This window comes from Chaetodon auriga, chromosome 18 (assembly GCF_051107435.1).
Source record: "Chaetodon auriga isolate fChaAug3 chromosome 18, fChaAug3.hap1, whole genome shotgun sequence".
Taxonomy (NCBI): domain Eukaryota; kingdom Metazoa; phylum Chordata; class Actinopteri; order Chaetodontiformes; family Chaetodontidae; genus Chaetodon; species Chaetodon auriga.
The window spans coordinates 20,394,686-20,420,789 of record NC_135091.1 but is presented as its reverse complement, the minus strand read 5'-3'; the positions used below and the strand labels follow the sequence as shown (position 1 = coordinate 20,420,789).

Sequence of the window (26,104 nt, the reverse complement as noted above, 5' to 3'; positions counted from 1 at the left end):
CAAGTGAAAGGAGAAAGCCCTCACAGCCCAGAGTGTACATACACAGGGCACATGTATAAAAAGCTTGTGTGCATCAGTGCTTGCGGCTTACGGCCATACCAGCCTGACAACGCCCGATCTCGTCCGATCTCGGAAGCTAAGCAGGGTCGGGCCTGGTTAGTACTTGGATGGGAGACCGCCTGGGAATACCAGGTGCTGTAAGCCTTTTCTTCACCAGTAGAGGGTGCTGTTCCTTCTTTAGTGGAATGGCCAGGCTTAGGGGACCCATGGAGCTTTAATCCGTCAGGCCCGTGTGTGCAACCACCAAAAGTGTGTCCATTGATTGACTTGCCTTCTTTAGAAGTCGGATTTGTTGGGCCGCACAATCAAAGCGGCCTCAACATTTCCAGACAAGTGAAAGGAGAAAGCCCTCACAGCCCAGAGTGTACATACACAGGGCACATGTATAAAAAGCTTGTGTGCATCAGTGCTTGCGGCTTACGGCCATACCAGCCTGACAACGCCCGATCTCGTCCGATCTCGGAAGCTAAGCAGGGTCGGGCCTGGTTAGTACTTGGATGGGAGACCGCCTGGGAATACCAGGTGCTGTAAGCCTTTTCTTCTCCTCTTTCACCAGTAGAGGGTGCTGTTCCTTCTTTAGTGGAATGGCCAGGCTTAGGGGACCCATGGAGCTTTAATCCGTCAGGCCCGTGTGTGCAACCACCAAAAGTGTGTCCATTGATTGACTTGCCTTCTTTAGAAGTCGGATTTGTTGGGCCGCACAATCAAAGCGGCCTCAACATTTCCAGACAAGTGAAAGGAGAAAGCCCTCACAGCCCAGAGTGTACATACACAGGGCACATGTATAAAAAGCTTGTGTGCATCAGTGCTTGCGGCTTACGGCCATACCAGCCTGACAACGCCCGATCTCGTCCGATCTCGGAAGCTAAGCAGGGTCGGGCCTGGTTAGTACTTGGATGGGAGACCGCCTGGGAATACCAGGTGCTGTAAGCCTTTTCTTCTCCTCTTTCACCAGTAGAGGGTGCTGTTCCTTCTTTAGTGGAATGGCCAGGCTTAGGGGACCCATGGAGCTTTAATCCGTCAGGCCCGTGTGTGCAACCACCAAAAGTGTGTCCATTGATTGACTTGCCTTCTTTAGAAGTCGGATTTGTTGGGCCGCACAATCAAAGCGGCCTCAACATTTCCAGACAAGTGAAAGGAGAAAGCCCTCACAGCCCAGAGTGTACATACACAGGGCACATGTATAAAAAGCTTGTGTGCATCAGTGCTTGCGGCTTACGGCCATACCAGCCTGACAACGCCCGATCTCGTCCGATCTCGGAAGCTAAGCAGGGTCGGGCCTGGTTAGTACTTGGATGGGAGACCGCCTGGGAATACCAGGTGCTGTAAGCCTTTTCTTCACCAGTAGAGGGTGCTGTTCCTTCTTTAGTGGAATGGCCAGGCTTAGGGGACCCATGGAGCTTTAATCCGTCAGGCCCGTGTGTGCAACCACCAAAAGTGTGTCCATTGATTGACTTGCCTTCTTTAGAAGTCGGATTTGTTGGGCCGCACAATCAAAGCGGCCTCAACATTTCCAGACAAGTGAAAGGAGAAAGCCCTCACAGCCCAGAGTGTACATACACAGGGCACATGTATAAAAAGCTTGTGTGCATCAGTGCTTGCGGCTTACGGCCATACCAGCCTGACAACGCCCGATCTCGTCCGATCTCGGAAGCTAAGCAGGGTCGGGCCTGGTTAGTACTTGGATGGGAGACCGCCTGGGAATACCAGGTGCTGTAAGCCTTTTCTTCTCCTCTTTCACCAGGAGAGGGTGCTGTTCCTTCTTTAGTGGAATGGCCAGGCTTAGGGGACCCATGGAGCTTTAATCCGTCAGGCCCGTGTGTGCAACCACCAAAAGTGTGTCCATTGATTGACTTGCCTTCTTTAGAAGTCGGATTTGTTGGGCCGCACAATCAAAGCGGCCTCAACATTTCCAGACAAGTGAAAGGAGAAAGCCCTCACACCCCAGAGTGTACATACACAGGGCACATGTATAAAAAGCTTGTGTGCATCAGTGCTTGCGGCTTACGGCCATACCAGCCTGACAGCGCCCGATCTCGGAAGCTAAGCAGGGTCGGGCCTGGTTAGTACTTGGATGGGAGACCGCCTGGGAATACCAGGTGCTGTAAGCCTTTTCTTCACCAGTAGAGGGTGCTGTTCCTTCTTTAGTGGAATGGCCAGGCTTAGGGGACCCATGGAGCTTTAATCCGTCAGGCCCGTGTGTGCAACCACCAAAAGTGTGTCCATTGATTGACTTGCCTTCTTTAAAAGTCGGATTTGTTGGGCCGCACAATCAAAGCGGCCTCAACATTTCCAGACAAGTGAAAGGAGAAAGCCCTCACACCCCAGAGTGTACATACACAGGGCACATGTATAAAAAGCTTGTGTGCATCAGTGCTTGCGGCTTACGGCCATACCAGCCTGACAGCGCCCGATCTCGGAAGCTAAGCAGGGTCGGGCCTGGTTAGTACTTGGATGGGAGACCGCCTGGGAATACCAGGTGCTGTAAGCCTTTTCTTCACCAGTAGAGGGTGCTGTTCCTTCTTTAGTGGAATGGCCAGGCTTAGGGGACCCATGGAGCTTTAATCCGTCAGGCCCGTGTGTGCAACCACCAAAAGTGTGTCCATTGATTGACTTGCCTTCTTTAAAAGTCGGATTTGTTGGGCCGCACAATCAAAGCGGCCTCAACATTTCCAGACAAGTGAAAGGAGAAAGCCCTCACAGCCCAGAGTGTACATACACAGGGCACATGTATAAAAAGCTTGTGTGCATCAGTGCTTGCGGCTTACGGCCATACCAGCCTGACAACGCCCGATCTCGTCCGATCTCGGAAGCTAAGCAGGGTCGGGCCTGGTTAGTACTTGGATGGGAGACCGCCTGGGAATACCAGGTGCTGTAAGCCTTTTCTTCACCAGTAGAGGGTGCTGTTCCTTCTTTAGTGGAATGGCCAGGCTTAGGGGACCCATGGAGCTTTAATCCGTCAGGCCCGTGTGTGCAACCACCAAAAGTGTGTCCATTGATTGACTTGCCTTCTTTAGAAGTCGGATTTGTTGGGCCGCACAATCAAAGCGGCCTCAACATTTCCAGACAAGTGAAAGGAGAAAGCCCTCACAGCCCAGAGTGTACATACACAGGGCACATGTATAAAAAGCTTGTGTGCATCAGTGCTTGCGGCTTATGGCCATACCAGCCTGACAACGCCCGATCTCGTCCGATCTCGGAAGCTAAGCAGGGTCGGGCCTGGTTAGTACTTGGATTGGAGACCGCCTGGGAATACCAGGTGCTGTAAGCCTTTTCTTCTCCTCTTTCACCAGTAGAGGGTGCTGTTCCTTCTTTAGTGGAATGGCGAGGCTTAGGGGACCCATGGAGCTTTAATCCGTCAGGCCCGTGTGTGCAACCACCAAAAGTGTGTCCATTGATTGACTTGCCTTCTTTAGAAGTCGGATTTGTTGGGCCGCACAATCAAAGCGGCCTCAACATTTCCAGACAAGTGAAAGGAGAAAGCCCTCACACCCCAGAGTGTACATACACAGGGCACATGTATAAAAAGCTTGTGTGCATCAGTGCTTGCGGCTTACGGCCATACCAGCCTGACAGCGCCCGATCTCGGAAGCTAAGCAGGGTCGGGCCTGGTTAGTACTTGGATGGGAGACCGCCTGGGAATACCAGGTGCTGTAAGACTTTTCTTCTCCTCTTTCACCAGTAGAGGGTGCTGTTCCTTCTTTAGTGGAATGGCCAGGCTTAGGGGACCCATGGAGCTTTAATCCGTCAGGCCCGTGTGTGCAACCACCAAAAGTGTGTCCATTGATTGACTTGCCTTCTTTAAAAGTCGGATTTGTTGGGCCGCACAATCAAAGCGGCCTCAACATTTCCAGACAAGTGAAAGGAGAAAGCCCTCACAGCCCAGAGTGTACATACACAGGGCACATGTATAAAAAGCTTGTGTGCATCAGTGCTTGCGGCTTACGGCCATACCAGCCTGACAACGCCCGATCTCGTCCGATCTCGGAAGCTAAGCAGGGTCGGGCCTGGTTAGTACTTGGATGGGAGACCGCCTGGGAATACCAGGTGCTGTAAGCCTTTTCTTCACCAGTAGAGGGTGCTGTTCCCTCTTTAGTGGAATGGCCAGGCTTAGGGGACCCATGGAGCTTTAATCCGTCAGGCCCGTGTGTGCAACCACCAAAAGTGTGTCCATTGATTGACTTGCCTTCTTTAGAAGTCGGATTTGTTGGGCCGCACAATCAAAGCGGCCTCAACATTTCCAGACAAGTGAAAGGAGAAAGCCCTCACAGCCCAGAGTGTACATACACAGGGCACATGTATAAAAAGCTTGTGTGCATCAGTGCTTGCGGCTTACGGCCATACCAGCCTGACAACGCCCGATCTCGTCCGATCTCGGAAGCTAAGCAGGGTCGGGCCTGGTTAGTACTTGGATGGGAGACCGCCTGGGAATACCAGGTGCTGTAAGCCTTTTCTTCTCCTCTTTCACCAGTAGAGGGTGCTGTTCCTTCTTTAGTGGAATGGCCAGGCTTAGGGGACCCATGGAGCTTTAATCCGTCAGGCCCGTGTGTGCAACCACCAAAAGTGTGTCCATTGATTGACTTGCCTTCTTTAGAAGTCGGATTTGTTGGGCCGCACAATCAAAGCGGCCTCAACATTTCCAGACAAGTGAAAGGAGAAAGCCCTCACAGCCCAGAGTGTACATACACAGGGCACATGTATAAAAAGCTTGTGTGCATCAGTGCTTGCGGCTTACGGCCATACCAGCCTGACAACGCCCGATCTCGTCCGATCTCGGAAGCTAAGCAGGGTCGGGCCTGGTTAGTACTTGGATGGGAGACCGCCTGGGAATACCAGGTGCTGTAAGCCTTTTCTTCACCAGTAGAGGGTGCTGTTCCTTCTTTAGTGGAATGGCCAGGCTTAGGGGACCCATGGAGCTTTAATCCGTCAGGCCCGTGTGTGCAACCACCAAAAGTGTGTCCATTGATTGACTTGCCTTCTTTAGAAGTCGGATTTGTTGGGCCGCACAATCAAAGCGGCCTCAACATTTCCAGACAAGTGAAAGGAGAAAGCCCTCACAGCCCAGAGTGTACATACACAGGGCACATGTATAAAAAGCTTGTGTGCATCAGTGCTTGCGGCTTACGGCCATACCAGCCTGACAACGCCCGATCTCGTCCGATCTCGGAAGCTAAGCAGGGTCGGGCCTGGTTAGTACTTGGATGGGAGACCGCCTGGGAATACCAGGTGCTGTAAGCCTTTTCTTCTCCTCTTTCACCAGTAGAGGGTGCTGTTCCTTCTTTAGTGGAATGGCCAGGCTTAGGGGACCCATGGAGCTTTAATCCGTCAGGCCCGTGTGTGCAACCACCAAAAGTGTGTCCATTGATTGACTTGCCTTCTTTAGAAGTCGGATTTGTTGGGCCGCACAATCAAAGCGGCCTCAACATTTCCAGACAAGTGAAAGGAGAAAGCCCTCACAGCCCAGAGTGTACATACACAGGGCACATGTATAAAAAGCTTGTGTGCATCAGTGCTTGCGGCTTACGGCCATACCAGCCTGACAACGCCCGATCTCGTCCGATCTCGGAAGCTAAGCAGGGTCGGGCCTGGTTAGTACTTGGATGGGAGACCGCCTGGGAATACCAGGTGCTGTAAGCCTTTTCTTCACCAGTAGAGGGTGCTGTTCCTTCTTTAGTGGAATGGCCAGGCTTAGGGGACCCATGGAGCTTTAATCCGTCAGGCCCGTGTGTGCAACCACCAAAAGTGTGTCCATTGATTGACTTGCCTTCTTTAGAAGTCGGATTTGTTGGGCCGCACAATCAAAGCGGCCTCAACATTTCCAGACAAGTGAAAGGAGAAAGCCCTCACAGCCCAGAGTGTACATACACAGGGCACATGTATAAAAAGCTTGTGTGCATCAGTGCTTGCGGCTTACGGCCATACCAGCCTGACAACGCCCGATCTCGTCCGATCTCGGAAGCTAAGCAGGGTCGGGCCTGGTTAGTACTTGGATGGGAGACCGCCTGGGAATACCAGGTGCTGTAAGCCTTTTCTTCACCAGTAGAGGGTGCTGTTCCTTCTTTAGTGGAATGGCCAGGCTTAGGGGACCCATGGAGCTTTAATCCGTCAGGCCCGTGTGTGCAACCACCAAAAGTGTGTCCATTGATTGACTTGCCTTCTTTAGAAGTCGGATTTGTTGGGCCGCACAATCAAAGCGGCCTCAACATTTCCAGACAAGTGAAAGGAGAAAGCCCTCACAGCCCAGAGTGTACATACACAGGGCACATGTATAAAAAGCTTGTGTGCATCAGTGCTTGCGGCTTACGGCCATACCAGCCTGACAACGCCCGATCTCGTCCGATCTCGGAAGCTAAGCAGGGTCGGGCCTGGTTAGTACTTGGATGGGAGACCGCCTGGGAATACCAGGTGCTGTAAGCCTTTTCTTCTCCTCTTTCACCAGTAGAGGGTGCTGTTCCTTCTTTAGTGGAATGGCCAGGCTTAGGGGACCCATGGAGCTTTAATCCGTCAGGCCCGTGTGTGCAACCACCAAAAGTGTGTCCATTGATTGACTTGCCTTCTTTAGAAGTCGGATTTGTTGGGCCGCACAATCAAAGCGGCCTCAACATTTCCAGACAAGTGAAAGGAGAAAGCCCTCACAGCCCAGAGTGTACATACACAGGGCACATGTATAAAAAGCTTGTGTGCATCAGTGCTTGCGGCTTACGGCCATACCAGCCTGACAACGCCCGATCTCGTCCGATCTCGGAAGCTAAGCAGGGTCGGGCCTGGTTAGTACTTGGATGGGAGACCGCCTGGGAATACCAGGTGCTGTAAGCCTTTTCTTCACCAGTAGAGGGTGCTGTTCCTTCTTTAGTGGAATGGCCAGGCTTAGGGGACCCATGGAGCTTTAATCCGTCAGGCCCGTGTGTGCAACCACCAAAAGTGTGTCCATTGATTGACTTGCCTTCTTTAGAAGTCGGATTTGTTGGGCCGCACAATCAAAGCGGCCTCAACATTTCCAGACAAGTGAAAGGAGAAAGCCCTCACAGCCCAGAGTGTACATACACAGGGCACATGTATAAAAAGCTTGTGTGCATCAGTGCTTGCGGCTTGCGGCCATACCAGCCTGACAACGCCCGATCTCGTCCGATCTCGGAAGCTAAGCAGGGTCGGGCCTGGTTAGTACTTGGATGGGAGACCGCCTGGGAATACCAGGTGCTGTAAGCCTTTTCTTCTCCTCTTTCACCAGGAGAGGGTGCTGTTCCTTCTTTAGTGGAATGGCCAGGCTTAGGGGACCCATGGAGCTTTAATCCGTCAGGCCCGTGTGTGCAACCACCAAAAGTGTGTCCATTGATTGACTTGCCTTCTTTAGAAGTCGGATTTGTTGGGCCGCACAATCAAAGCGGCCTCAACATTTCCAGACAAGTGAAAGGAGAAAGCCCTCACACCCCAGAGTGTACATACACAGGGCACATGTATAAAAAGCTTGTGTGCATCAGTGCTTGCGGCTTACGGCCATACCAGCCTGACAGCGCCCGATCTCGGAAGCTAAGCAGGGTCGGGCCTGGTTAGTACTTGGATGGGAGACCGCCTGGGAATACCAGGTGCTGTAAGCCTTTTCTTCACCAGTAGAGGGTGCTGTTCCTTCTTTAGTGGAATGGCCAGGCTTAGGGGACCCATGGAGCTTTAATCCGTCAGGCCCGTGTGTGCAACCACCAAAAGTGTGTCCATTGATTGACTTGCCTTCTTTAAAAGTCGGATTTGTTGGGCCGCACAATCAAAGCGGCCTCAACATTTCCAGACAAGTGAAAGGAGAAAGCCCTCACACCCCAGAGTGTACATACACAGGGCACATGTATAAAAAGCTTGTGTGCATCAGTGCTTGCGGCTTACGGCCATACCAGCCTGACAGCGCCCGATCTCGGAAGCTAAGCAGGGTCGGGCCTGGTTAGTACTTGGATGGGAGACCGCCTGGGAATACCAGGTGCTGTAAGCCTTTTCTTCACCAGTAGAGGGTGCTGTTCCTTCTTTAGTGGAATGGCCAGGCTTAGGGGACCCATGGAGCTTTAATCCGTCAGGCCCGTGTGTGCAACCACCAAAAGTGTGTCCATTGATTGACTTGCCTTCTTTAAAAGTCGGATTTGTTGGGCCGCACAATCAAAGCGGCCTCAACATTTCCAGACAAGTGAAAGGAGAAAGCCCTCACACCCCAGAGTGTACATACACAGGGCACATGTATAAAAAGCTTGTGTGCATCAGTGCTTGCGGCTTACGGCCATACCAGCCTGACAGCGCCCGATCTCGGAAGCTAAGCAGGGTCGGGCCTGGTTAGTACTTGGATGGGAGACCGCCTGGGAATACCAGGTGCTGTAAGCCTTTTCTTCACCAGTAGAGGGTGCTGTTCCTTCTTTAGTGGAATGGCCAGGCTTAGGGGACCCATGGAGCTTTAATCCGTCAGGCCCGTGTGTGCAACCACCAAAAGTGTGTCCATTGATTGACTTGCCTTCTTTAAAAGTCGGATTTGTTGGGCCGCACAATCAAAGCGGCCTCAACATTTCCAGACAAGTGAAAGGAGAAAGCCCTCACAGCCCAGAGTGTACATACACAGGGCACATGTATAAAAAGCTTGTGTGCATCAGTGCTTGCGGCTTACGGCCATACCAGCCTGACAACGCCCGATCTCGTCCGATCTCGGAAGCTAAGCAGGGTCGGGCCTGGTTAGTACTTGGATGGGAGACCGCCTGGGAATACCAGGTGCTGTAAGCCTTTTCTTCACCAGTAGAGGGTGCTGTTCCTTCTTTAGTGGAATGGCCAGGCTTAGGGGACCCATGGAGCTTTAATCCGTCAGGCCCGTGTGTGCAACCACCAAAAGTGTGTCCATTGATTGACTTGCCTTCTTTAGAAGTCGGATTTGTTGGGCCGCACAATCAAAGCGGCCTCAACATTTCCAGACAAGTGAAAGGAGAAAGCCCTCACAGCCCAGAGTGTACATACACAGGGCACATGTATAAAAAGCTTGTGTGCATCAGTGCTTGCGGCTTATGGCCATACCAGCCTGACAACGCCCGATCTCGTCCGATCTCGGAAGCTAAGCAGGGTCGGGCCTGGTTAGTACTTGGATTGGAGACCGCCTGGGAATACCAGGTGCTGTAAGCCTTTTCTTCTCCTCTTTCACCAGTAGAGGGTGCTGTTCCTTCTTTAGTGGAATGGCGAGGCTTAGGGGACCCATGGAGCTTTAATCCGTCAGGCCCGTGTGTGCAACCACCAAAAGTGTGTCCATTGATTGACTTGCCTTCTTTAGAAGTCGGATTTGTTGGGCCGCACAATCAAAGCGGCCTCAACATTTCCAGACAAGTGAAAGGAGAAAGCCCTCACACCCCAGAGTGTACATACACAGGGCACATGTATAAAAAGCTTGTGTGCATCAGTGCTTGCGGCTTACGGCCATACCAGCCTGACAGCGCCCGATCTCGGAAGCTAAGCAGGGTCGGGCCTGGTTAGTACTTGGATGGGAGACCGCCTGGGAATACCAGGTGCTGTAAGACTTTTCTTCTCCTCTTTCACCAGTAGAGGGTGCTGTTCCTTCTTTAGTGGAATGGCCAGGCTTAGGGGACCCATGGAGCTTTAATCCGTCAGGCCCGTGTGTGCAACCACCAAAAGTGTGTCCATTGATTGACTTGCCTTCTTTAAAAGTCGGATTTGTTGGGCCGCACAATCAAAGCGGCCTCAACATTTCCAGACAAGTGAAAGGAGAAAGCCCTCACAGCCCAGAGTGTACATACACAGGGCACATGTATAAAAAGCTTGTGTGCATCAGTGCTTGCGGCTTACGGCCATACCAGCCTGACAACGCCCGATCTCGTCCGATCTCGGAAGCTAAGCAGGGTCGGGCCTGGTTAGTACTTGGATGGGAGACCGCCTGGGAATACCAGGTGCTGTAAGCCTTTTCTTCACCAGTAGAGGGTGCTGTTCCCTCTTTAGTGGAATGGCCAGGCTTAGGGGACCCATGGAGCTTTAATCCGTCAGGCCCGTGTGTGCAACCACCAAAAGTGTGTCCATTGATTGACTTGCCTTCTTTAGAAGTCGGATTTGTTGGGCCGCACAATCAAAGCGGCCTCAACATTTCCAGACAAGTGAAAGGAGAAAGCCCTCACAGCCCAGAGTGTACATACACAGGGCACATGTATAAAAAGCTTGTGTGCATCAGTGCTTGCGGCTTACGGCCATACCAGCCTGACAACGCCCGATCTCGTCCGATCTCGGAAGCTAAGCAGGGTCGGGCCTGGTTAGTACTTGGATGGGAGACCGCCTGGGAATACCAGGTGCTGTAAGCCTTTTCTTCTCCTCTTTCACCAGTAGAGGGTGCTGTTCCTTCTTTAGTGGAATGGCCAGGCTTAGGGGACCCATGGAGCTTTAATCCGTCAGGCCCGTGTGTGCAACCACCAAAAGTGTGTCCATTGATTGACTTGCCTTCTTTAGAAGTCGGATTTGTTGGGCCGCACAATCAAAGCGGCCTCAACATTTCCAGACAAGTGAAAGGAGAAAGCCCTCACAGCCCAGAGTGTACATACACAGGGCACATGTATAAAAAGCTTGTGTGCATCAGTGCTTGCGGCTTACGGCCATACCAGCCTGACAACGCCCGATCTCGTCCGATCTCGGAAGCTAAGCAGGGTCGTGCCTGTTTAGTACTTGGATGGGAGACCGCCTGGGAATACCAGGTGCTGTAAGCCTTTTCTTCTCCTCTTTCACCAGTAGAGGGTGCTGTTCCTTTTTTAGTGGAATGGCCAGGCTTAGGGGACCCATGGAGCTTTAATCCGTCAGGCCCGTATGTGCAACCACCAAAAGTGTGTCCATTGATTGACTTGCCTTCTTTAGAAGTCTGATTTGTTGGGCCGCACAATCAAAGCGGCCTCAACATTTCCAGACAAGTGAAAGGAGAAAGCCCTCACAGCCCAGAGTGTACATACACAGGGCACATGTATAAAAAGCTTGTGTGCATCAGTGCTTGCGGCTTACGGCCATACCAGCCTGACAACGCCCGATCTCGTCCGATCTCGGAAGCTAAGCAGGGTCGGGCCTGGTTAGTACTTGGATGGGAGACCGCCTGGGAATACCAGGTGCTGTAAGCCTTTTCTTCACCAGTAGAGGGTGCTGTTCCTTCTTTAGTGGAATGGCCAGGCTTAGGGGACCCATGGAGCTTTAATCCGTCAGGCCCGTGTGTGCAACCACCAAAAGTGTGTCCATTGATTGACTTGCCTTCTTTAGAAGTCGGATTTGTTGGGCCGCACAATCAAAGCGGCCTCAACATTTCCAGACAAGTGAAAGGAGAAAGCCCTCACAGCCCAGAGTGTACATACACAGGGCACATGTATAAAAAGCTTGTGTGCATCAGTGCTTGCGGCTTACGGCCATACCAGCCTGACAGCGCCCGATCTCGTCCGATCTCGGAAGCTAAGCAGGGTCGGGCCTGGTTAGTACTTGGATGGGAGACCGCCTGGGAATACCAGGTGCTGTAAGCCTTTTCTTCACCAGTAGAGGGTGCTGTTCCTTCTTTAGTGGAATGGCCAGGCTTAGGGGACCCATGGAGCTTTAATCCGTCAGGCCCGTGTGTGCAACCACCAAAAGTGTGTCCATTGATTGACTTGCCTTCTTTAGAAGTCGGATTTGTTGGGCCGCACAATCAAAGCGGCCTCAACATTTCCAGACAAGTGAAAGGAGAAAGCCCTCACAGCCCAGAGTGTACATACACAGGGCACATGTATAAAAAGCTTGTGTGCATCAGTGCTTGCGGCTTACGGCCATACCAGCCTGACAGCGCCCGATCTCGTCCGATCTCGGAAGCTAAGCAGGGTCGGGCCTGGTTAGTACTTGGATGGGAGACCGCCTGGGAATACCAGGTGCTGTAAGCCTTTTCTTCACCAGTAGAGGGTGCTGTTCCTTCTTTAGTGGAATGGCCAGGCTTAGGGGACCCATGGAGCTTTAATCCGTCAGGCCCGTGTGTGCAACCACCAAAAGTGTGTCCATTGATTGACTTGCCTTCTTTAGAAGTCGGATTTGTTGGGCCGCACAATCAAAGCGGCCTCAACATTTCCAGACAAGTGAAAGGAGAAAGCCCTCACAGCCCAGAGTGTACATACACAGGGCACATGTATAAAAAGCTTGTGTGCATCAGTGCTTGCGGCTTACGGCCATACCAGCCTGACAACGCCCGATCTCGTCCGATCTCGGAAGCTAAGCAGGGTCGGGCCTGGTTAGTACTTGGATGGGAGACCGCCTGGGAATACCAGGTGCTGTAAGCCTTTTCTTCTGCTCTTTCACCAGTAGAGGGTGCTGTTCCTTCTTTAGTGGAATGGCCAGGCTTAGGGGACCCATGGAGCTTTAATCCGTCAGGCCCGTGTGTGCAACCACCAAAAGTGTGTCCATTGATTGACTTGCCTTCTTTAGAAGTCGGATTTGTTGGGCCGCACAATCAAAGCGGCCTCAACATTTCCAGACAAGTGAAAGGAGAAAGCCCTCACAGCCCAGAGTGTACATACACAGGGCACATGTATAAAAAGCTTGTGTGCATCAGTGCTTGCGGCTTACGGCCATACCAGCCTGACAACGCCCGATCTCGTCCGATCTCGGAAGCTAAGCAGGGTCGGGCCTGGTTAGTACTTGGATGGGAGACCGCCTGGGAATACCAGGTGCTGTAAGCCTTTTCTTCACCAGTAGAGGGTGCTGTTCCTTCTTTAGTGGAATGGCCAGGCTTAGGGGACCCATGGAGCTTTAATCCGTCAGGCCCGTGTGTGCAACCACCAAAAGTGTGTCCATTGATTGACTTGCCTTCTTTAGAAGTCGGATTTGTTGGGCCGCACAATCAAAGCGGCCTCAACATTTCCAGACAAGTGAAAGGAGAAAGCCCTCACAGCCCAGAGTGTACATACACAGGGCACATGTATAAAAAGCTTGTGTGCATCAGTGCTTGCGGCTTACGGCCATACCAGCCTGACAACGCCCGATCTCGTCCGATCTCGGAAGCTAAGCAGGGTCGTGCCTGTTTAGTACTTGGATGGGAGACCGCCTGGGAATACCAGGTGCTGTAAGCCTTTTCTTCTCCTCTTTCACCAGTAGAGGGTGCTGTTCCTTTTTTAGTGGAATGGCCAGGCTTAGGGGACCCATGGAGCTTTAATCCGTCAGGCCCGTATGTGCAACCACCAAAAGTGTGTCCATTGATTGACTTGCCTTCTTTAGAAGTCGGATTTGTTGGGCCGCACAATCAAAGCGGCCTCAACATTTCCAGACAAGTGAAAGGAGAAAGCCCTCACAGCCCAGAGTGTACATACACAGGGCACATGTATAAAAAGCTTGTGTGCATCAGTGCTTGCGGCTTACGGCCATACCAGCCTGACAACGCCCGATCTCGTCCGATCTCGGAAGCTAAGCAGGGTCGGGCCTGGTTAGTACTTGGATGGGAGACCGCCTGGGAATACCAGGTGCTGTAAGCCTTTTCTTCACCAGTAGAGGGTGCTGTTCCTTCTTTAGTGGAATGGCCAGGCTTAGGGGACCCATGGAGCTTTAATCCGTCAGGCCCGTGTGTGCAACCACCAAAAGTGTGTCCATTGATTGACTTGCCTTCTTTAGAAGTCGGATTTGTTGGGCCGCACAATCAAAGCGGCCTCAACATTTCCAGACAAGTGAAAGGAGAAAGCCCTCACAGCCCAGAGTGTACATACACAGGGCACATGTATAAAAAGCTTGTGTGCATCAGTGCTTGCGGCTTACGGCCATACCAGCCTGACAGCGCCCGATCTCGTCCGATCTCGGAAGCTAAGCAGGGTCGGGCCTGGTTAGTACTTGGATGGGAGACCGCCTGGGAATACCAGGTGCTGTAAGCCTTTTCTTCACCAGTAGAGGGTGCTGTTCCTTCTTTAGTGGAATGGCCAGGCTTAGGGGACCCATGGAGCTTTAATCCGTCAGGCCCGTGTGTGCAACCACCAAAAGTGTGTCCATTGATTGACTTGCCTTCTTTAGAAGTCGGATTTGTTGGGCCGCACAATCAAAGCGGCCTCAACATTTCCAGACAAGTGAAAGGAGAAAGCCCTCACAGCCCAGAGTGTACATACACAGGGCACATGTATAAAAAGCTTGTGTGCATCAGTGCTTGCGGCTTACGGCCATACCAGCCTGACAACGCCCGATCTCGTCCGATCTCGGAAGCTAAGCAGGGTCGGGCCTGGTTAGTACTTGGATGGGAGACCGCCTGGGAATACCAGGTGCTGTAAGCCTTTTCTTCTGCTCTTTCACCAGTAGAGGGTGCTGTTCCTTCTTTAGTGGAATGGCCAGGCTTAGGGGACCCATGGAGCTTTAATCCGTCAGGCCCGTGTGTGCAACCACCAAAAGTGTGTCCATTGATTGACTTGCCTTCTTTAGAAGTCGGATTTGTTGGGCCGCACAATCAAAGCGGCCTCAACATTTCCAGACAAGTGAAAGGAGAAAACCCTCACACCCCAGAGTGTACATACACAGGGCACATGTATAAAAAGCTTGTGTGCATCAGTGCTTGCGGCTTACGGCCATACCAGCCTGACAACGCCCGATCTCGGAAGCTAAGCAGGGTCGGGCCTGGTTAGTACTTGGATGGGAGACCGCCTGGGAATACCAGGTGCTGTAAGCCTTTTCTTCACCAGTAGAGGGTGCTGTTCCTTCTTTAGTGGAATGGCCAGGCTTAGGGGACCCATGGAGCTTTAATCCGTCAGGCCCGTGTGTGCAACCACCAAAAGTGTGTCCATTGATTGACTTGCCTTCTTTAGAAGTCGGATTTGTTGGGCCGCACAATCAAAGCGGCCTCAACATTTCCAGACAAGTGAAAGGAGAAAGCCCTCACACCCCAGAGTGTACATACACAGGGCACATGTATAAAAAGCTTGTGTGCATCAGTGCTTGCGGCTTACGGCCATACCAGCCTGACAACGCCCGATCTCGTCCGATCTCGGAAGCTAAGCAGGGTCGGGCCTGGTTAGTACTTGGATGGGAGACCGCCTGGGAATACCAGGTGCTGTAAGCCTTTTCTTCACCAGTAGAGGGTGCTGTTCCTTCTTTAGTGGAATGGCCAGGCTTAGGGGACCCATGGAGCTTTAATCCGTCAGGCCCGTGTGTGCAACCACCAAAAGTGTGTCCATTGATTGACTTGCCTTCTTTAGAAGTCGGATTTGTTGGGCCGCACAATCAAAGCGGCCTCAACATTTCCAGACAAGTGAAAGGAGAAAGCCCTCACAGCCCAGAGTGTACATACACAGGGCACATGTATAAAAAGCTTGTGTGCATCAGTGCTTGCGGCTTACGGCCATACCAGCCTGACAACGCCCGATCTCGTCCGATCTCGGAAGCTAAGCAGGGTCGGGCCTGGTTAGTACTTGGATGGGAGACCGCCTGGGAATACCAGGTGCTGTAAGCCTTTTCTTCACCAGTAGAGGGTGCTGTTCCTTCTTTAGTGGAATGGCCAGGCTTAGGGGACCCATGGAGCTTTAATCCGTCAGGCCCGTGTGTGCAACCACCAAAAGTGTGTCCATTGATTGACTTGCCTTCTTTAGAAGTCGGATTTGTTGGGCCGCACAATCAAAGCGGCCTCAACATTTCCAGACAAGTGAAAGGAGAAAGCCCTCACAGCCCAGAGTGTACATACACAGGGCACATGTATAAAAAGCTTGTGTGCATCAGTGCTTGCGGCTTACGGCCATACCAGCCTGACAACGCCCGATCTCGTCCGATCTCGGAAGCTAAGCAGGGTCGGGCCTGGTTAGTACTTGGATGGGAGACCGCCTGGGAATACCAGGTGCTGTAAGCCTTTTCTTCACCAGTAGAGGGTGCTGTTCCTTCTTTAGTGGAATGGCCAGGCTTAGGGGACCCATGGAGCTTTAATCCGTCAGGCCCGTGTGTGCAACCACCAAAAGTGTGTCCATTGATTGACTTGACTTCTTTAGAAGTCGGATTTCTTGGGCCGCACAATCAAAGCGGCCTCAACATTTCCAGACAAGTGAAAGGAGAAAGCCCTCACAGCCCAGAGTGTACATACACAGGGCACATGTATAAAAAGCTTGTGTGCATCAGTGCTTGCGGCTTACGGCCATACCAGCCTGACAACGCCCGATCTCGTCCGATCTCGGAAGCTAAGCAGGGTCGGGCCTGTTTAGTACTTGGATGGGAGACCGCCTGGGAATACCAGGTGCTGTAAGCCTTTTCTTCTCCTCTTTCACCAGTAGAGAGTGCTGTTCCTTCTTTAGTGGAATGGCCAGGCTTAGGGGACCCATGGAGCTTTAATCCGTCAGGCCCGTATGTGCAACCACCAAAAGTGTGTCCATTGATTGACTTGCCTTCTTTAGCAGTCGTATTTGTTGGGCCGCACAATCAAAGCGGCCTCAACATTTCCAGACAAGTGAAAGGAGAAAGCCCTCACAGCCCAGAGTGTACATACACAGGGCACATGTATAAAAAGCTTGTGTGCATCAGTGCTTGCGGCTTACGGCCATACCAGCCTGACAACGCCCGATCTCGTCCGATCTCGGAAGCTAAGCAGGGTCGGGCCTGGTTAGTACTTGGATGGGAGACCGCCTGGGAATACCAGGTGCTGTAAGCCTTTTCTTCACCAGTAGAGGGTGCTGTTCCTTCTTTAGTGGAATGGCCAGGCTTAGGGGACCCATGGAGCTATAATCCGTCAGGCCCGTGTGTGCAACCACCAAAAGTGTGTCCATTGATTGACTTGCCTTCTTTAGAAGTCGGATTTGTTGGGCCGCACAATCAAAGCGGCCTCAACATTTCCAGACAAGTGAAAGGAGAAAGCCCTCACAGCCCAGAGTGTACATACACAGGGCACATGTATAAAAAGCTTGTGTGCATCAGTGCTTGCGGCTTACGGCCATACCAGCCTGACAACGCCCGATCTCGTCCGATCTCGGAAGCTAAGCAGGGTCGGGCCTGGTTAGTACTTGGATGGGAGACCGCCTGGGAATACCAGGTGCTGTAAGCCTTTTCTTCACCAGTAGAGGGTGCTGTTCCTTCTTTAGTGGAATGGCCAGGCTTAGGGGACCCATGGAGCTTTAATCCGTCAGGCCCGTGTGTGCAACCACCAAAAGTGTGTCCATTGATTGACTTGACTTCTTTAGAAGTCGGATTTGTTGGGCCGCACAATCAAAGCGGCCTCAACATTTCCAGACAAGTGAAAGGAGAAAGCCCTCACAGCCCAGAGTGTACATACACAGGGCACATGTATAAAAAGCTTGTGTGCATCAGTGCTTGCGGCTTACGGCCATACCAGCCTGACAACGCCCGATCTCGTCCGATCTCGGAAGCTAAGCAGGGTCGGGCCTGTTTAGTACTTGGATGGGAGACCGCCTGGGAATACCAGGTGCTGTAAGCCTTTTCTTCTCCTCTTTCACCAGTAGAGAGTGCTGTTCCTTCTTTAGTGGAATGGCCAGGCTTAGGGGACCCATGGAGCTTTAATCCGTCAGGCCCGTATGTGCAACCACCAAAAGTGTGTCCATTGATTGACTTGCCTTCTTTAGCAGTCGTATTTGTTGGGCCGCACAATCAAAGCGGCCTCAACATTTCCAGACAAGTGAAAGGAGAAAGCCCTCACAGCCCAGAGTGTACATACACAGGGCACATGTATAAAAAGCTTGTGTGCATCAGTGCTTGCGGCTTACGGCCATACCAGCCTGACAACGCCCGATCTCGTCCGATCTCGGAAGCTAAGCAGGGTCGGGCCTGGTTAGTACTTGGATGGGAGACCGCCTGGGAATACCAGGTGCTGTAAGCCTTTTCTTCACCAGTAGAGGGTGCTGTTCCTTCTTTAGTGGAATGGCCAGGCTTAGGGGACCCATGGAGCTATAATCCGTCAGGCCCGTGTGTGCAACCACCAAAAGTGTGTCCATTGATTGACTTGCCTTCTTTAGAAGTCGGATTTGTTGGGCCGCACAATCAAAGCGGCCTCAACATTTCCAGACAAGTGAAAGGAGAAAGCCCTCACAGCCCAGAGTGTACATACACAGGGCACATGTATAAAAAGCTTGTGTGCATCAGTGCTTGCGGCTTACGGCCATACCAGCCTGACAACGCCCGATCTCGTCCGATCTCGGAAGCTAAGCAGGGTCGGGCCTGGTTAGTACTTGGATGGGAGACCGCCTGGGAATACCAGGTGCTGTAAGCCTTTTCTTCTCCTCTTTCACCAGTAGAGGGTGCTGTTCCTTCTTTAGTGGAATGGCCAGGCTTAGGGGACCCATGGAGCTTTAATCCGTCAGGCCCGTGTGTGCAACCACCAAAAGTGTGTCCATTGATTGACTTGCCTTCTTTAGAAGTCGGATTTGTTGGGCCGCACAATCAAAGCGGCCTCAACATTTCCAGACAAGTGAAAGGAGAAAGCCCTCACACCCCAGAGTGTACATACACAGGGCACATGTATAAAAAGCTTGTGTGCATCAGTGCTTGCGGCTTACGGCCATACCAGCCTGACAGCGCCCGATCTCGGAAGCTAAGCAGGGTCGGGCCTGGTTAGTACTTGGATGGGAGACCGCCTGGGAATACCAGGTGCTGTAAGCCTTTTCTTCACCAGTAGAGGGTGCTGTTCCTTCTTTAGTGGAATGGCCAGGCTTAGGGGACCCATGGAGCTTTAATCCGTCAGGCCCGTGTGTGCAACCACCAAAAGTGTGTCCATTGATTGACTTGCCTTCTTTAGAAGTCGGATTTGTTGGGCCGCACAATCAAAGCGGCCTCAACATTTCCAGACAAGTGAAAGGAGAAAGCCCTCACAGCCCAGAGTGTACATACACAGGGCACATGTATATAAAGCTTGTGTGCATCAGTGCTTGCGGCTTACGGCCATACCAGCCTGACAACGCCCGATCTCGTCCGATCTCGGAAGCTAAGCAGGGTCGGGCCTGGTTAGTACTTGGATGGGAGACCGCCTGGGAATACCAGGTGCTGTAAGCCTTTTCTTCACCAGTAGAGGGTGCTGTTCCTTCTTTAGTGGAATGGCCAGGCTTAGGGGACCCATGGAGCTTTAATCCGTCAGGCCCGTGTGTGCAACCACCAAAAGTGTGTCCATTGATTGACTTGCCTTCTTTAGAAGTCGGATTTGTTGGGCCGCACAATCAAAGCGGCCTCAACATTTCCAGACAAGTGAAAGGAGAAAGCCCTCACAGCCCAGAGTGTACATACACAGGGCACATGTATAAAAAGCTTGTGTGCATCAGTGCTTGCGGCTTACGGCCATACCAGCCTGACAACGCCCGATCTCGTCCGATCTCGGAAGCTAAGCAGGGTCGGGCCTGGTTAGTACTTGGATGGGAGACCGCCTGGGAATACCAGGTGCTGTAAGCCTTTTCTTCACCAGTAGAGGGTGCTGTTCCTTCTTTAGTGGAATGGCCAGGCTTAGGGGACCAATGGAGCTTTAATCCGTCAGGCCCGTGTGTGCAACCACCAAAAGTGTGTCCATTGATTGACTTGCCTTCTTTAGAAGTCGGATTTGTTGGGCCGCACAATCAAAGCGGCCTCAACATTTCCAGACAAGTGAAAGGAGAAAGCCCTCACAGCCCAGAGTGTACATACACAGGGCACATGTATAAAAAGCTTGTGTGCATCACTGCTTGCGGCTTACGGCCATACCAGCCTGACAACGCCCGATCTCGTCCGATCTCGGAAGCTAAGCAGGGTCGGGCCTGGTTAGTACTTGGATGGGAGACCGCCTGGGAATACCAGGTGCTGTAAGCCTTTTCTTCACCAGTAGAGGGTGCTGTTCCTTCTTTAGTGGAATGGCCAGGCTTAGGGGACCCATGGAGCTTTAATCCGTCAGGCCCGTGTGTGCAACCACCAAAAGTGTGTCCATTGATTGACTTGCCTTCTTTAGAAGTCGGATTTGTTGGGCCGCACAATCAAAGCGGCCTCAACATTTCCAGACAAGTGAAAGGAGAAAGCCCTCACACCCCAGAGTGTACATACACAGGGCACATGTATAAAAAGCTTGTGTGCATCAGTGCTTGCGGCTTACGGCCATACCAGCCTGACAGCGCCCGATCTCGTCCGATCTCGGAAGCTAAGCAGGGTCGGGCCTGGTTAGTACTTGGATGGGAGACCGCCTGGGAATACCAGGTGCTGTAAGCCTTTTCTTCTCCTCTTTCACCAGTAGAGGGTGCTGTTCCTTCTTTAGTGGAATGGCCAGGCTTAGGGGACCCATGGAGCTTTAATCCGTCAGGCCCGTGTGTGCAACCACCAAAAGTGTGTCCATTGATTGACTTGCCTTCTTTAGAAGTCGGATTTGTTGGGCCGCACAATCAAAGCGGCCTCAACATTTCCAGACAAGTGAAAGGAGAAAGCCCTCACAGCCCAGAGTGTACATACACAGGGCACATGTATAAAAAGCTTGTGTGCATCAGTGCTTGCGGCTTACGGCCATACCAGCCTGACAACGCCCGATCTCGTCCGATCTCGGAAGCTAAGCAGGGTCGGGCCTGGTTAGTACTTGGATGGGAGACCGCCTGGGAATACCAGGTGCTGTAAGCCTTTTCTTCTCCTCTTTCACCAGTAGAGGGTGCTGTTCCTTCTTTAGTGGAATGGCCAGGCTTAGGGGACCCATGGAGCTTTAATCCGTCAGGCCCGTGTGTGCAACCACCAAAAGTGTGTCCATTGATTGACTTGCCTTCTTTAGAAGTCGGATTTGTTGGGCCGCACAATCAAAGCGGCCTCAACATTTCCAGACAAGTGAAAGGAGAAAGCCCTCACAGCCCAGAGTGTACATACACAGGGCACATGTATAAAAAGCTTGTGTGCATCAGTGCTTGCGGCTTACGGCCATACCAGCCTGACAGCGCCCGATCTCGTCCGATCTCGGAAGCTAAGCAGGGTCGGGCCTGGTTAGTACTTGGATGGGAGACCGCCTGGGAATACCAGGTGCTGTAAGCCTTTTCTTCACCAGTAGAGGGTGCTGTTCCTTCTTTAGTGGAATGGCCAGGCTTAGGGGACCCATGGAGCTTTAATCCGTCAGGCCCGTGTGTGCAACCACCAAAAGTGTGTCCATTGATTGACTTGCCTTCTTTAGAAGTCGGATTTGTTGGGCCGCACAATCAAAGCGGCCTCAACATTTCCAGACAAGTGAAAGGAGAAAGCCCTCACACCCCAGAGTGTACATACACAGGGCACATGTATAAAAAGCTTGTGTGCATCAGTGCTTGCGGCTTACGGCCATACCAGCCTGACAACGCCCGATCTCGTCCGATCTCGGAAGCTAAGCAGGGTCGGGCCTGGTTAGTACTTGGATGGGAGACCGCCTGGGAATACCAGGTGCTGTAAGCCTTTTCTTCTCCTCTTTCACCAGTAGAGGGTGCTGTTCCTTCTTTAGTGGAATGGCCAGGCTTAGGGGACCCATGGAGCTTTAATCCGTCAGGCCCGTGTGTGCAACCACCAAAAGTGTGTCCATTGATTGACTTGCCTTCTTTAGAAGTCGGATTTGTTGGGCCGCACAATCAAAGCGGCCTCAACATTTCCAGACAAGTGAAAGGAGAAAGCCCTCACACCCCAGAGTGTACATACACAGGGCACATGTATAAAAAGCTTGTGTGCATCAGTGCTTGCGGCTTACGGCCATACCAGCCTGACAGCGCCCGATCTCGGAAGCTAAGCAGGGTCGGGCCTGGTTAGTACTTGGATGGGAGACCGCCTGGGAATACCAGGTGCTGTAAGCCTTTTCTTCACCAGTAGAGGGTGCTGTTCCTTCTTTAGTGGAATGGCCAGGCTTAGGGGACCCATGGAGCTTTAATCCGTCAGGCCCGTGTGTGCAACCACCAAAAGTGTGTCCATTGATTGACTTGCCTTCTTTAGAAGTCGGATTTGTTGGGCCGCACAATCAAAGCGGCCTCAACATTTCCAGACAAGTGAAAGGAGAAAGCCCTCACAGCCCAGAGTGTACATACACAGGGCACATGTATAAAAAGCTTGTGTGCATCAGTGCTTGCGGCTTACGGCCATACCAGCCTGACAACGCCCGATCTCGTCCGATCTCGGAAGCTAAGCAGGGTCGGGCCTGGTTAGTACTTGGATGGGAGACCGCCTGGGAATACCAGGTGCTGTAAGCCTTTTCTTCACCAGTAGAGGGTGCTGTTCCTTCTTTAGTGGAATGGCCAGGCTTAGGGGACCCATGGAGCTTTAATCCGTCAGGCCCGTGTGTGCAACCACCAAAAGTGTGTCCATTGATTGACTTGCCTTCTTTAGAAGTCGGATTTGTTGGGCCGCACAATCAAAGCGGCCTCAACATTTCCAGACAAGTGAAAGGAGAAAGCCCTCACAGCCCAGAGTGTACATACACAGGGCACATGTATAAAAAGCTTGTGTGCATCAGTGCTTGCGGCTTACGGCCATACCAGCCTGACAACGCCCGATCTCGTCCGATCTCGGAAGCTAAGCAGGGTCGGGCCTGGTTAGTACTTGGATGGGAGACCGCCTGGGAATACCAGGTGCTGTAAGCCTTTTCTTCACCAGTAGAGGGTGCTGTTCCTTCTTTAGTGGAATGGCCAGGCTTAGGGGACCCATGGAGCTATAATCCGTCAGGCCCGTGTGTGCAACCACCAAAAGTGTGTCCATTGATTGACTTGCCTTCTTTAGAAGTCGGATTTGTTCGGCCGCACAATCAAAGCGGCCTCAACATTTCCAGACAAGTGAAAGAAGAAAGCCCTCACAGCCCAGAGTGTACATACACAGGGCACATGTATAAAAAGCTTGTGTGCATCAGTGCTTGCGGCTTACGGCCATACCAGCCTGACAACGCCCGATCTCGTCCGATCTCGGAAGCTAAGCAGGGTCGGGCCTGGTTAGTACTTGGATGGGAGACCGCCTGGGAATACCAGGTGCTGTAAGCCTTTTCTTCTCCTCTTTCACCAGTAGAGGGTGCTGTTCCTTCTTTAGTGGAATGGCCAGGCTTAGGGGACCCATGGAGCTTTAATCCGTCAGGCCCGTGTGTGCAACCACCAAAAGTGTGTCCATTGATTGACTTGCCTTCTTTAGAAGTCGGATTTGTTGGGCCGCACAATCAAAGCGGCCTCAACATTTCCAGACAAGTGAAAGGAGAAAGCCCTCACACCCCAGAGTGTACATACACAGGGCACATGTATAAAAAGCTTGTGTGCATCAGTGCTTGCGGCTTACGGCCATACCAGCCTGACAGCGCCCGATCTCGGAAGCTAAGCAGGGTCGGGCCTGGTTAGTACTTGGATGGGAGACCGCCTGGGAATACCAGGTGCTGTAAGCCTTTTCTTCACCAGTAGAGGGTGCTGTTCCTTCTTTAGTGGAATGGCCAGGCTTAGGGGACCCATGGAGCTTTAATCCGTCAGGCCCGTGTGTGCAACCACCAAAAGTGTGTCCATTGATTGACTTGCCTTCTTTAGAAGTCGGATTTGTTGGGCCGCACAATCAAAGCGGCCTCAACATTTCCAGACAAGTGAAAGGAGAAAGCCCTCACACCCCAGAGTGTACATACACAGGGCACATGTATAAAAAGCTTGTGTGCATCAGTGCTTGCGGCTTACGGCCATACCAGCCTGACAACGCCCGATCTCGTCCGATCTCGGAAGCTAAGCAGGGTCGGGCCTGGTTAGTACTTGGATGGGAGGCCGCCTGGGAATACCAGGTGCTGTAAGCCTTTTCTTCACCAGTAGAGGGTGCTGTTCCTTCTTTAGTGGAATGGCCAGGCTTAGGGGACCCATGGAGCTTTAATCCGTCAGGCCCGTGTGTGCAACCACCAAAAGTGTGTCCATTGATTGACTTGCCTTCTTTAGAAGTCGGATTTGTTGGGCCGCACAATCAAAGCGGCCTCAACATTTCCAGACAAGTGAAAGGAGAAAGCCCTCACAGCCCAGAGTGTACATACACAGGGCACATGTATAAAAAGCTTGTGTGCATCAGTGCTTGCGGCTTACGGCCATACCAGCCTGACAACGCCCGATCTCGTCCGATCTCGGAAGCTAAGCAGGGTCGGGCCTGGTTAGTACTTGGATGGGAGACCGCCTGGGAATACCAGGTGCTGTAAGCCTTTTCTTCACCAGTAGAGGGTGCTGTTCCTTCTTTAGTGGAATGGCCAGGCTTAGGGGACCCATGGAGCTATAATCCGTCAGGCCCGTGTGTGCAACCACCAAAAGTGTGTCCATTGATTGACTTGCCTTCTTTAGAAGTCGGATTTGTTGGGCCGCACAATCAAAGCGGCCTCAACATTTCCAGACAAGTGAAAGGAGAAAGCCCTCACAGCCCAGAGTGTACATACACAGGGCACATGTATAAAAAGCTTGTGTGCATCAGTGCTTGCGGCTTACGGCCATACCAGCCTGACAACGCCCGATCTCGTCCGATCTCGGAAGCTAAGCAGGGTCGGGCCTGGTTAGTACTTGGATGGGAGACCGCCTGGGAATACCAGGTGCTGTAAGCCTTTTCTTCACCAGTAGAGGGTGCTGTTCCTTCTTTAGTGGAATGGCCAGGCTTAGGGGACCCATGGAGCTTTAATCCGTCAGGCCCGTGTGTGCAACCACCAAAAGTGTGTCCATTGATTGACTTGCCTTCTTTAGAAGTCGGATTTGTTGGGCCGCACAATCAAAGCGGCCTCAACATTTCCAGACAAGTGAAAGGAGAAAGCCCTCACAGCCCAGAGTGTACATACACAGGGCACATGTATAAAAAGCTTGTGTGCATCAGTGCTTGCGGCTTACGGCCATACCAGCCTGACAACGCCCGATCTCGTCCGATCTCGGAAGCTAAGCAGGGTCGGGCCTGGTTAGTACTTGGATGGGAGACCGCCTGGGAATACCAGGTGCTGTAAGCCTTTTCTTCACCAGTAGAGGGTGCTGTTCCTTCTTTAGTGGAATGGCCAGGCTTAGGGGACCCATGGAGCTTTAATCCGTCAGGCCCGTGTGTGCAACCACCAAAAGTGTGTCCATTGATTGACTTGCCTTCTTTAGAAGTCGGATTTGTTGGGCCGCACAATCAAAGCGGCCTCAACATTTCCAGACAAGTGAAAGGAGAAAGCCCTCACAGCCCAGAGTGTACATACACAGGGCACATGTATAAAAAGCTTGTGTGCATCAGTGCTTGCGGCTTACGGCCATACCAGCCTGACAACGCCCGATCTCGTCCGATCTCGGAAGCTAAGCAGGGTCGGGCCTGTTTAGTACTTGGATGGGAGACCGCCTGGGAATACCAGGTGCTGTAAGCCTTTTCTTCTCCTCTTTCACCAGTAGAGGGTGCTGTTCCTTCTTTAGTGGAATGGCCAGGCTTAGGGGACCCATGGAGCTTTAATCCGTCAGGCCCGTATGTGCAACCACCAAAAGTGTGTCCATTGATTGACTTGCCTTCTTTAGAAGTCGGATTTGTTGGGCCGCACAATCAAAGCGGCCTCAACATTTCCAGACAAGTGAAAGGAGAAAGCCCTCACAGCCCAGAGTGTACATACACAGGGCACATGTATAAAAAGCTTGTGTGCATCAGTGCTTGCGGCTTACGGCCATACCAGCCTGACAACGCCCGATCTCGTCCGATCTCGGAAGCTAAGCAGGGTCGGGCCTGGTTAGTACTTGGATGGGAGACCGCCTGGGAATACCAGGTGCTGTAAGCCTTTTCTTCACCAGTAGAGGGTGCTGTTCCTTCTTTAGTGGAATGGCCAGGCTTAGGGGACCCATGGAGCTATAATCCGTCAGGCCCGTGTGTGCAACCACCAAAAGTGTGTCCATTGATTGACTTGCCTTCTTTAGAAGTCGGATTTGTTGGGCCGCACAATCAAAGCGGCCTCAACATTTCCAGACAAGTGAAAGGAGAAAGCCCTCACAGCCCAGAGTGTACATACACAGGGCACATGTATAAAAAGCTTGTGTGCATCAGTGCTTGCGGCTTACGGCCATACCAGCCTGACAACGCCCGATCTCGTCCGATCTCGGAAGCTAAGCAGGGTCGGGCCTGGTTAGTACTTGGATGGGAGACCGCCTGGGAATACCAGGTGCTGTAAGCCTTTTCTTCACCAGTAGAGGGTGCTGTTCCTTCTTTAGTGGAATGGCCAGGCTTA

General features: G+C 52.2%; 56 non-coding genes and 11 pseudogenes across 56 annotated transcripts; all 67 read left to right on the top strand.

Moving 5' to 3' along the window:
• The first annotated feature begins 85 nt into the window (after positions 1-85).
• LOC143337439 (5S ribosomal RNA) lies at positions 86-204 on the top strand. Its single transcript, XR_013079074.1, has one exon. It is a non-coding gene; the product is annotated as a 5S ribosomal RNA (ribosomal RNA).
• Positions 205-475: 271 nt separating this feature from the next.
• LOC143337438 (5S ribosomal RNA) lies at positions 476-594 on the top strand. Its single transcript, XR_013079073.1, has one exon. It is a non-coding gene; the product is annotated as a 5S ribosomal RNA (ribosomal RNA).
• Positions 595-874: 280 nt separating this feature from the next.
• On the top strand, positions 875-993 carry LOC143337437 (5S ribosomal RNA). The gene has a single exon (XR_013079072.1). It is a non-coding gene; the product is annotated as a 5S ribosomal RNA (ribosomal RNA).
• Positions 994-1,273: 280 nt separating this feature from the next.
• LOC143337436 (5S ribosomal RNA) lies at positions 1,274-1,392 on the top strand. Its single transcript, XR_013079071.1, has one exon. It is a non-coding gene; the product is annotated as a 5S ribosomal RNA (ribosomal RNA).
• A 271-nt stretch (positions 1,393-1,663) lies between these two features.
• LOC143337435 (5S ribosomal RNA) lies at positions 1,664-1,782 on the top strand. Its single transcript, XR_013079070.1, has one exon. It is a non-coding gene; the product is annotated as a 5S ribosomal RNA (ribosomal RNA).
• Positions 1,783-2,062: 280 nt separating this feature from the next.
• LOC143337002 (5S ribosomal RNA) lies at positions 2,063-2,171 on the top strand (annotated as a pseudogene).
• A 271-nt stretch (positions 2,172-2,442) lies between these two features.
• On the top strand, positions 2,443-2,551 carry LOC143337001 (5S ribosomal RNA; annotated as a pseudogene).
• Positions 2,552-2,822: 271 nt separating this feature from the next.
• LOC143337434 (5S ribosomal RNA) lies at positions 2,823-2,941 on the top strand. Its single transcript, XR_013079069.1, has one exon. It is a non-coding gene; the product is annotated as a 5S ribosomal RNA (ribosomal RNA).
• A 271-nt stretch (positions 2,942-3,212) lies between these two features.
• Positions 3,213-3,331, top strand: LOC143336913 (5S ribosomal RNA). The gene has a single exon (XR_013078655.1). It is a non-coding gene; the product is annotated as a 5S ribosomal RNA (ribosomal RNA).
• A 280-nt stretch (positions 3,332-3,611) lies between these two features.
• On the top strand, positions 3,612-3,720 carry LOC143337022 (5S ribosomal RNA; annotated as a pseudogene).
• Positions 3,721-4,000: 280 nt separating this feature from the next.
• LOC143337432 (5S ribosomal RNA) lies at positions 4,001-4,119 on the top strand. Its single transcript, XR_013079068.1, has one exon. It is a non-coding gene; the product is annotated as a 5S ribosomal RNA (ribosomal RNA).
• Positions 4,120-4,390: 271 nt separating this feature from the next.
• On the top strand, positions 4,391-4,509 carry LOC143337431 (5S ribosomal RNA). The gene has a single exon (XR_013079067.1). It is a non-coding gene; the product is annotated as a 5S ribosomal RNA (ribosomal RNA).
• Positions 4,510-4,789: 280 nt separating this feature from the next.
• On the top strand, positions 4,790-4,908 carry LOC143337430 (5S ribosomal RNA). Its single transcript, XR_013079066.1, has one exon. It is a non-coding gene; the product is annotated as a 5S ribosomal RNA (ribosomal RNA).
• A 271-nt stretch (positions 4,909-5,179) lies between these two features.
• Positions 5,180-5,298, top strand: LOC143337429 (5S ribosomal RNA). The gene has a single exon (XR_013079065.1). It is a non-coding gene; the product is annotated as a 5S ribosomal RNA (ribosomal RNA).
• Positions 5,299-5,578: 280 nt separating this feature from the next.
• On the top strand, positions 5,579-5,697 carry LOC143337427 (5S ribosomal RNA). The gene has a single exon (XR_013079063.1). It is a non-coding gene; the product is annotated as a 5S ribosomal RNA (ribosomal RNA).
• A 271-nt stretch (positions 5,698-5,968) lies between these two features.
• Positions 5,969-6,087, top strand: LOC143337426 (5S ribosomal RNA). Its single transcript, XR_013079062.1, has one exon. It is a non-coding gene; the product is annotated as a 5S ribosomal RNA (ribosomal RNA).
• A 271-nt stretch (positions 6,088-6,358) lies between these two features.
• Positions 6,359-6,477, top strand: LOC143337425 (5S ribosomal RNA). The gene has a single exon (XR_013079061.1). It is a non-coding gene; the product is annotated as a 5S ribosomal RNA (ribosomal RNA).
• Positions 6,478-6,757: 280 nt separating this feature from the next.
• LOC143337424 (5S ribosomal RNA) lies at positions 6,758-6,876 on the top strand. Its single transcript, XR_013079060.1, has one exon. It is a non-coding gene; the product is annotated as a 5S ribosomal RNA (ribosomal RNA).
• Positions 6,877-7,147: 271 nt separating this feature from the next.
• LOC143336813 (5S ribosomal RNA) lies at positions 7,148-7,266 on the top strand. Its single transcript, XR_013078560.1, has one exon. It is a non-coding gene; the product is annotated as a 5S ribosomal RNA (ribosomal RNA).
• A 280-nt stretch (positions 7,267-7,546) lies between these two features.
• On the top strand, positions 7,547-7,655 carry LOC143337000 (5S ribosomal RNA; annotated as a pseudogene).
• Positions 7,656-7,926: 271 nt separating this feature from the next.
• Positions 7,927-8,035, top strand: LOC143336998 (5S ribosomal RNA; annotated as a pseudogene).
• Positions 8,036-8,306: 271 nt separating this feature from the next.
• LOC143336997 (5S ribosomal RNA) lies at positions 8,307-8,415 on the top strand (annotated as a pseudogene).
• Positions 8,416-8,686: 271 nt separating this feature from the next.
• Positions 8,687-8,805, top strand: LOC143337423 (5S ribosomal RNA). Its single transcript, XR_013079059.1, has one exon. It is a non-coding gene; the product is annotated as a 5S ribosomal RNA (ribosomal RNA).
• Positions 8,806-9,076: 271 nt separating this feature from the next.
• On the top strand, positions 9,077-9,195 carry LOC143336912 (5S ribosomal RNA). The gene has a single exon (XR_013078654.1). It is a non-coding gene; the product is annotated as a 5S ribosomal RNA (ribosomal RNA).
• A 280-nt stretch (positions 9,196-9,475) lies between these two features.
• Positions 9,476-9,584, top strand: LOC143337020 (5S ribosomal RNA; annotated as a pseudogene).
• Positions 9,585-9,864: 280 nt separating this feature from the next.
• On the top strand, positions 9,865-9,983 carry LOC143337422 (5S ribosomal RNA). Its single transcript, XR_013079058.1, has one exon. It is a non-coding gene; the product is annotated as a 5S ribosomal RNA (ribosomal RNA).
• Positions 9,984-10,254: 271 nt separating this feature from the next.
• Positions 10,255-10,373, top strand: LOC143337421 (5S ribosomal RNA). The gene has a single exon (XR_013079057.1). It is a non-coding gene; the product is annotated as a 5S ribosomal RNA (ribosomal RNA).
• Positions 10,374-10,653: 280 nt separating this feature from the next.
• Positions 10,654-10,772, top strand: LOC143336924 (5S ribosomal RNA). Its single transcript, XR_013078666.1, has one exon. It is a non-coding gene; the product is annotated as a 5S ribosomal RNA (ribosomal RNA).
• A 280-nt stretch (positions 10,773-11,052) lies between these two features.
• Positions 11,053-11,171, top strand: LOC143337420 (5S ribosomal RNA). The gene has a single exon (XR_013079056.1). It is a non-coding gene; the product is annotated as a 5S ribosomal RNA (ribosomal RNA).
• A 271-nt stretch (positions 11,172-11,442) lies between these two features.
• On the top strand, positions 11,443-11,561 carry LOC143337056 (5S ribosomal RNA). The gene has a single exon (XR_013078710.1). It is a non-coding gene; the product is annotated as a 5S ribosomal RNA (ribosomal RNA).
• A 271-nt stretch (positions 11,562-11,832) lies between these two features.
• LOC143337055 (5S ribosomal RNA) lies at positions 11,833-11,951 on the top strand. The gene has a single exon (XR_013078709.1). It is a non-coding gene; the product is annotated as a 5S ribosomal RNA (ribosomal RNA).
• A 271-nt stretch (positions 11,952-12,222) lies between these two features.
• On the top strand, positions 12,223-12,341 carry LOC143337419 (5S ribosomal RNA). The gene has a single exon (XR_013079055.1). It is a non-coding gene; the product is annotated as a 5S ribosomal RNA (ribosomal RNA).
• Positions 12,342-12,621: 280 nt separating this feature from the next.
• Positions 12,622-12,740, top strand: LOC143337418 (5S ribosomal RNA). Its single transcript, XR_013079054.1, has one exon. It is a non-coding gene; the product is annotated as a 5S ribosomal RNA (ribosomal RNA).
• Positions 12,741-13,011: 271 nt separating this feature from the next.
• LOC143336923 (5S ribosomal RNA) lies at positions 13,012-13,130 on the top strand. Its single transcript, XR_013078665.1, has one exon. It is a non-coding gene; the product is annotated as a 5S ribosomal RNA (ribosomal RNA).
• A 280-nt stretch (positions 13,131-13,410) lies between these two features.
• Positions 13,411-13,529, top strand: LOC143337415 (5S ribosomal RNA). Its single transcript, XR_013079052.1, has one exon. It is a non-coding gene; the product is annotated as a 5S ribosomal RNA (ribosomal RNA).
• Positions 13,530-13,800: 271 nt separating this feature from the next.
• On the top strand, positions 13,801-13,919 carry LOC143337053 (5S ribosomal RNA). The gene has a single exon (XR_013078707.1). It is a non-coding gene; the product is annotated as a 5S ribosomal RNA (ribosomal RNA).
• A 271-nt stretch (positions 13,920-14,190) lies between these two features.
• LOC143337414 (5S ribosomal RNA) lies at positions 14,191-14,309 on the top strand. Its single transcript, XR_013079051.1, has one exon. It is a non-coding gene; the product is annotated as a 5S ribosomal RNA (ribosomal RNA).
• A 280-nt stretch (positions 14,310-14,589) lies between these two features.
• On the top strand, positions 14,590-14,698 carry LOC143337015 (5S ribosomal RNA; annotated as a pseudogene).
• Positions 14,699-14,969: 271 nt separating this feature from the next.
• On the top strand, positions 14,970-15,088 carry LOC143337413 (5S ribosomal RNA). The gene has a single exon (XR_013079050.1). It is a non-coding gene; the product is annotated as a 5S ribosomal RNA (ribosomal RNA).
• A 271-nt stretch (positions 15,089-15,359) lies between these two features.
• On the top strand, positions 15,360-15,478 carry LOC143337412 (5S ribosomal RNA). Its single transcript, XR_013079049.1, has one exon. It is a non-coding gene; the product is annotated as a 5S ribosomal RNA (ribosomal RNA).
• Positions 15,479-15,749: 271 nt separating this feature from the next.
• On the top strand, positions 15,750-15,868 carry LOC143337411 (5S ribosomal RNA). Its single transcript, XR_013079048.1, has one exon. It is a non-coding gene; the product is annotated as a 5S ribosomal RNA (ribosomal RNA).
• A 271-nt stretch (positions 15,869-16,139) lies between these two features.
• Positions 16,140-16,258, top strand: LOC143336848 (5S ribosomal RNA). Its single transcript, XR_013078593.1, has one exon. It is a non-coding gene; the product is annotated as a 5S ribosomal RNA (ribosomal RNA).
• A 280-nt stretch (positions 16,259-16,538) lies between these two features.
• Positions 16,539-16,657, top strand: LOC143337410 (5S ribosomal RNA). The gene has a single exon (XR_013079047.1). It is a non-coding gene; the product is annotated as a 5S ribosomal RNA (ribosomal RNA).
• Positions 16,658-16,928: 271 nt separating this feature from the next.
• LOC143337409 (5S ribosomal RNA) lies at positions 16,929-17,047 on the top strand. Its single transcript, XR_013079046.1, has one exon. It is a non-coding gene; the product is annotated as a 5S ribosomal RNA (ribosomal RNA).
• Positions 17,048-17,318: 271 nt separating this feature from the next.
• Positions 17,319-17,437, top strand: LOC143336846 (5S ribosomal RNA). Its single transcript, XR_013078591.1, has one exon. It is a non-coding gene; the product is annotated as a 5S ribosomal RNA (ribosomal RNA).
• Positions 17,438-17,717: 280 nt separating this feature from the next.
• On the top strand, positions 17,718-17,836 carry LOC143337408 (5S ribosomal RNA). Its single transcript, XR_013079045.1, has one exon. It is a non-coding gene; the product is annotated as a 5S ribosomal RNA (ribosomal RNA).
• A 271-nt stretch (positions 17,837-18,107) lies between these two features.
• On the top strand, positions 18,108-18,226 carry LOC143337407 (5S ribosomal RNA). The gene has a single exon (XR_013079044.1). It is a non-coding gene; the product is annotated as a 5S ribosomal RNA (ribosomal RNA).
• A 280-nt stretch (positions 18,227-18,506) lies between these two features.
• On the top strand, positions 18,507-18,615 carry LOC143336996 (5S ribosomal RNA; annotated as a pseudogene).
• A 271-nt stretch (positions 18,616-18,886) lies between these two features.
• Positions 18,887-19,005, top strand: LOC143337406 (5S ribosomal RNA). Its single transcript, XR_013079043.1, has one exon. It is a non-coding gene; the product is annotated as a 5S ribosomal RNA (ribosomal RNA).
• Positions 19,006-19,276: 271 nt separating this feature from the next.
• Positions 19,277-19,395, top strand: LOC143337404 (5S ribosomal RNA). Its single transcript, XR_013079041.1, has one exon. It is a non-coding gene; the product is annotated as a 5S ribosomal RNA (ribosomal RNA).
• A 271-nt stretch (positions 19,396-19,666) lies between these two features.
• LOC143337403 (5S ribosomal RNA) lies at positions 19,667-19,785 on the top strand. The gene has a single exon (XR_013079040.1). It is a non-coding gene; the product is annotated as a 5S ribosomal RNA (ribosomal RNA).
• A 271-nt stretch (positions 19,786-20,056) lies between these two features.
• On the top strand, positions 20,057-20,175 carry LOC143337052 (5S ribosomal RNA). Its single transcript, XR_013078706.1, has one exon. It is a non-coding gene; the product is annotated as a 5S ribosomal RNA (ribosomal RNA).
• Positions 20,176-20,455: 280 nt separating this feature from the next.
• On the top strand, positions 20,456-20,574 carry LOC143337402 (5S ribosomal RNA). Its single transcript, XR_013079039.1, has one exon. It is a non-coding gene; the product is annotated as a 5S ribosomal RNA (ribosomal RNA).
• A 280-nt stretch (positions 20,575-20,854) lies between these two features.
• Positions 20,855-20,973, top strand: LOC143337051 (5S ribosomal RNA). Its single transcript, XR_013078705.1, has one exon. It is a non-coding gene; the product is annotated as a 5S ribosomal RNA (ribosomal RNA).
• A 271-nt stretch (positions 20,974-21,244) lies between these two features.
• On the top strand, positions 21,245-21,363 carry LOC143337400 (5S ribosomal RNA). The gene has a single exon (XR_013079038.1). It is a non-coding gene; the product is annotated as a 5S ribosomal RNA (ribosomal RNA).
• A 280-nt stretch (positions 21,364-21,643) lies between these two features.
• On the top strand, positions 21,644-21,752 carry LOC143336995 (5S ribosomal RNA; annotated as a pseudogene).
• Positions 21,753-22,023: 271 nt separating this feature from the next.
• On the top strand, positions 22,024-22,142 carry LOC143337399 (5S ribosomal RNA). Its single transcript, XR_013079037.1, has one exon. It is a non-coding gene; the product is annotated as a 5S ribosomal RNA (ribosomal RNA).
• A 271-nt stretch (positions 22,143-22,413) lies between these two features.
• LOC143337398 (5S ribosomal RNA) lies at positions 22,414-22,532 on the top strand. The gene has a single exon (XR_013079036.1). It is a non-coding gene; the product is annotated as a 5S ribosomal RNA (ribosomal RNA).
• A 271-nt stretch (positions 22,533-22,803) lies between these two features.
• Positions 22,804-22,922, top strand: LOC143337397 (5S ribosomal RNA). The gene has a single exon (XR_013079035.1). It is a non-coding gene; the product is annotated as a 5S ribosomal RNA (ribosomal RNA).
• A 280-nt stretch (positions 22,923-23,202) lies between these two features.
• Positions 23,203-23,311, top strand: LOC143336994 (5S ribosomal RNA; annotated as a pseudogene).
• Positions 23,312-23,582: 271 nt separating this feature from the next.
• LOC143336853 (5S ribosomal RNA) lies at positions 23,583-23,701 on the top strand. Its single transcript, XR_013078598.1, has one exon. It is a non-coding gene; the product is annotated as a 5S ribosomal RNA (ribosomal RNA).
• A 271-nt stretch (positions 23,702-23,972) lies between these two features.
• Positions 23,973-24,091, top strand: LOC143337396 (5S ribosomal RNA). The gene has a single exon (XR_013079034.1). It is a non-coding gene; the product is annotated as a 5S ribosomal RNA (ribosomal RNA).
• Positions 24,092-24,362: 271 nt separating this feature from the next.
• On the top strand, positions 24,363-24,481 carry LOC143337395 (5S ribosomal RNA). Its single transcript, XR_013079033.1, has one exon. It is a non-coding gene; the product is annotated as a 5S ribosomal RNA (ribosomal RNA).
• Positions 24,482-24,752: 271 nt separating this feature from the next.
• On the top strand, positions 24,753-24,871 carry LOC143337394 (5S ribosomal RNA). Its single transcript, XR_013079032.1, has one exon. It is a non-coding gene; the product is annotated as a 5S ribosomal RNA (ribosomal RNA).
• Positions 24,872-25,142: 271 nt separating this feature from the next.
• On the top strand, positions 25,143-25,261 carry LOC143336845 (5S ribosomal RNA). Its single transcript, XR_013078590.1, has one exon. It is a non-coding gene; the product is annotated as a 5S ribosomal RNA (ribosomal RNA).
• A 280-nt stretch (positions 25,262-25,541) lies between these two features.
• Positions 25,542-25,660, top strand: LOC143337392 (5S ribosomal RNA). The gene has a single exon (XR_013079030.1). It is a non-coding gene; the product is annotated as a 5S ribosomal RNA (ribosomal RNA).
• Positions 25,661-25,931: 271 nt separating this feature from the next.
• Positions 25,932-26,050, top strand: LOC143337391 (5S ribosomal RNA). The gene has a single exon (XR_013079029.1). It is a non-coding gene; the product is annotated as a 5S ribosomal RNA (ribosomal RNA).
• The last annotated feature ends 54 nt before the right edge of the window (positions 26,051-26,104 follow it).